The sequence below is a fragment of the Moschus berezovskii genome, chromosome 9 (assembly GCF_049115385.1).
Source record: "Moschus berezovskii isolate FMDL1 chromosome 9, NW_MosBer_1.0, whole genome shotgun sequence".
Taxonomy (NCBI): domain Eukaryota; kingdom Metazoa; phylum Chordata; class Mammalia; order Artiodactyla; family Moschidae; genus Moschus; species Moschus berezovskii.
The window spans coordinates 25,684,281-25,688,473 of NC_142468.1; the positions used below are offsets into that span (position 1 = coordinate 25,684,281).

General features: G+C 51.1%; 1 non-coding gene across 1 annotated transcript; it reads left to right on the forward strand.

The window, feature by feature from the left end:
- Positions 1-3,849: 3,849 nt before the first annotated feature.
- On the forward strand, positions 3,850-3,921 carry TRNAC-ACA (transfer RNA cysteine (anticodon ACA)). The gene has a single exon. It is a non-coding gene; the product is annotated as a tRNA-Cys (tRNA).
- The last annotated feature ends 272 nt before the right edge of the window (positions 3,922-4,193 follow it).

Here is a 4,193-nt window from a genome sequence, read left to right on the forward strand (position 1 = left end):
CATAAGACTTGCTCTGTCAACAAACTGGACACAAAGATCCAGAAACAAGTCATTAGATCCATTAGCAATTATCCAGCCTTCAGACTCCTCCAGAATCTGACCTCTTCTCATTACGTCCCCAGCTTCCACTGTAGCCCAGATTGCCATCACCCCTCACCTGGATCACTGCTTCAGTCTGCTATCTGCTCCCTCTGCCCCCTCCCCGCACTCAATAGTCTGTCTCCACACAGCACTCCCAGCATGCCTGTCACACAGAAGTCACGCCATGCCCCTCTGGACTCCCAGTCTCCCGAAGACCCTCCCTCTGTCCTCTGAGCTGCGCTACGTTGCTCAGTCGTATCTGGCTCTCTGAGAGCCCATGGACTGCAGCCTGCCAGGCTCCTCTGTCCATGGATCCTTCAGGCAAGAACACTAGAGTGGGTTGCCATGCCCTCCTCCAGGGGATCTTCCCGACCCAGGGCTCGAACCCATGTCTCTTATGTCTACCTGCATTGGCAGGAGGGTTCTTTACCACTAGCACCAACTGCGAAGCCCCATTCTATGCTGCTTCCCCTGCAAATGGACTCCCCATCCCTAACCTCCCTGTCTGACAAGAGCATCTTTGATTTTCAGTTGCTCCTGTTGGAAACTTAGAAATCATCTAGTCATCTTTAACACCCTGTTCTTCACCCCTGCATATGTCCACACAGCTTTTTCATTCTTTCCAAACACTTCCTAGAGTAACCTCTCTTTTCCATGCTCATGATGGAGCTTGTAGCCCCCCTTCATCCGGAGATCCTCCTCTGACCCCTGAACAAACCAGGTCCCCATTTATGCTCTACTAGCATAATGCACTGCATTGACTATTAGCAGCTGCACATGTGTGATAGCATTGGATTCCTCTCTCTCTCCCCCTCTGAGTATAAACTCTACAAGGGCAGCTCTCAATAAACGCCATTAGATGCATGAATTGAGCTACTTTGTCCTTGTCCCTACCTATCATGGAAGCTTCTGGAAAGACAGAGCTGTGTCCATCCCTACTTGTATTATCCTCACTCCCCACCGCCGCCTCCACCCAGCACTTAGTGCAAAGCCAAGAGCACACTGCAGCGCAGATTGAGTGCGGTGTCCCCTTTGATTATTCAGATGTTGAGTTTTGGGGAAAAGCAAACCCTCACGTCCAAGTGACCAGTCAGGCAGCCAGGCCCTGCCAGCCCCAGGAACCCAATAACTGCGACCGTCTGTTTCCACAGCGGCCCACCAGGCTGGCAGCGCTTCTCGCCTTTGCCTCCTGATTCTGCAGTAATTAGAAACAGCAGTCCTCGCCACGTCGCGCTCCCCGGAGCACCCGGCTGGATGCGCCGAACACATGTAGCTGCGAGACCACCTGCCGGGAAGAGAATAGAAGAATCATTTGCTGAACATGGCAGGGGTGATGGCTAAGGGGATGAGCCGCTGCATAGCAAATAGCCGCCCCATCTTCCCCAAAGCCCTAAATAATTTCTCCACTTGAAAAAAAAAAAAAGAAAATACACGATTAATTTTTCATGTAGATTATCCCACTTGGAAGCGTAGGGAAGGGCTGCAGCATACTAAGAGCCAAACTTGAGCTGCCAAGTCACTGGCTAAGACACGGCCAGGGAGAGGGAAGAAAAGAGAAAACCCGCGGTGTCTACTATGGCGTGTGGCGCCAGGGGGAAGGGACAGAAAGGAGGGCTCCCGCTTGCTCTCTCTCGCCTTCTAGGGTTCTGCTTCAGGCCCTGGCCTGGTCCCTTCCACCATCACATTTGGTGCCATAACACTGAGGGTTGGGTTGTCTTCCTTTTCTACAGGAGGAAACCGAGACACGGGGCAATGGGGCCCAGAGGAGGCCCAGCAGGATTTCAAGCCCAGCGCCCACTTGCCCCCCGCACACCCACCACCACGTGCCGAGTCCCGGCAGGCATTCAGGGAGCTGCTGGGTGACCATTTGTCCAACAGTGTGGCAGGCTCGCCTTCATTGCCTCCACGTGGTAAAATTCAGACTTCTCTGTCCACACCTTAACTGTTTATGGCCAACCTGAGCCCTGACCAATGCAAAGCAGAGTGGAGAGGAGCAGAGAAAGTGACTTGGATTCCCCTTCTGAGCATCCCTGAATCCAATTAGGGTCCTTCCAATGTAAAACCCGGGCTTTCCAGATAGCTCAGTGGTAAAGAATCCATCTGCAATGCAGGAGACCCAGGTTTGATCCCTGGGTTGGAAAGATCTCCTGGAGAAGGAAATGGCAACCCACTCTAGTATTCTCGCCTAGAGAATTCCATGGACAGAGGACCCTGCTGGGCCACAGTCCATGGGGTCGCACAGAGTCAGAAATGACTGAAGCGACTTACCACACACAGCAACGTAAAACCCAGCGCTGCTGCAGAACCTGTTACCAAGGGGAGGGAGACTCAGAGCATTAGCTCTGAAATTTACCTGGCTTACATTTCCTCCACTGCTTCACTAGCTGTAGGACTCTGGGTGAATGGCTTAACCTCTGTATACTTGTTTCCTAGGGCTGCAAGAACAAAGTGCTGCAGACCGGGTGGCTTAAAACAACAGAAATGTATTGGTACACAGTCCCAAGACTGGGAGTTCAAAAGCAAGGTGTCAGCAGGGTCGGTTCCATCTGAGGGCCCTGAGGGAGAATGTGGGCCAGCCTCTTCCCAAATTTTTGGTGATTGTCCCGTAGTCTTGCTATTCCTTGACTTGGAGAAGCATCACTCCAGTCTCTGCCTCTTTATCTCTAACTCTGGACATTTTAATTATAACGTCTTGGTGTGCTTCTCTGGGTCCATGTGGAAGGAGAGTTTAAAAAGAAAAAGGTTCTCCTCCAGGACTTCTTTCCCAGGTGGTGCTTGTGGTAAAGAACCTGCCTGCCAATGTAGGAGATGCAAGAGACATGGGTTCCATCCCAGGGTTGGGAAGATCCCCTGAAGGAGGGAATGGCAATCCACTGCAGTATTCTTGCCTGGACAACTCCATGGATAGAGGAGCCTGGTGGGCTGCCATCCATGGGGTCGTAAAGAGTTGGACACAGCTGAGCAACTGAGCATGCCAGTACTTCCACCTTCGAAGAGAGAAAGTTGCATCAAATCCCTGCCCTTCCAGCATGTGCCTTATAATTATCAGCTAACCTCCTTCTCCTGTGACCCAGGTGCTTTTCCAGCTGTTGCCAGTGTGCTGGGACTTTGAGCGAGTAAGTTTGTGTGCGACTCCCTCAAAACAGACTTGGTTTCCCACAGCCCTCGGGCTCTCCCAGACATAAGCCCCTGTTGGTTTTCAAGGCCAGATATTGGGCTCTCTGGGCTGGGGAGCCCAATGTGGGGCTCAGACTTCTCACTCCTCATGGGAAACCTCCATGACTGTGAAATCCCTCCCATTTGTGGGTGGCTACACTGAGGCTATGGGTTCTGGCTAGATTGTGTCTGTCCCTCCTAGACATCCTGGTGTGACCTTTTCTCTATATCTTTAGTTGTAGAAAATCTGTTCTGTTCTTCTAATTTTCAGGTTGTTCTCAGAAAGAGTTGTTCAATATGGAGATGCAGTTTTGGTGTGTCCGTGGGAGGAGACAAGCTCAGGATGCTCTACTTCGCCATCTTGATCTGGACCTTATTTCTGTTTCTTAAGCACAGTAAGCCTGTGACCTTTTCAAGACCTCTGCACGTACCTGATGCTTAGAATGTCTTTTCCCAAGGTGTCCACTCTTTCTCGTCATTCAGATCCCAGCTCAAATGCCACTCACCTCCCTAGAGAGTCCTTCCCTGAGCTCCTTATCTAATGGCTGTGCCTGTCACCAACCCCCGTGACATCTTATCCCATCATCCAATTGTCATTTCTTCAGAGAGACTTCCCTGGTAGCTCAGACGGTAAAGCGTCTGCCTACAATGCAGAAGACCTGGGTTCAATCCCTGGGTAGGGAAGATCCTCTGGAGAAGGAAATGGCAACCCACTCCAGTATTCTTGCCTGGAAAATCCCATGGACGGAGGAGCGTGGTAGGCTACAGTCCATGGGGTGGCAAAGAGTCGGACACGACTGAGCAACATCACACTTTCACAGAGATTATCTGGTTTTATCTTGTCAGTTTATGGGCTTACTTAGTTATTTTCAATCTACTCTCCACAGGACATAAGCCTCATGACAGCAAAGACCTTATTTGTCTCATTTACCCTGATGCCCTGTATGCCCAGAGCA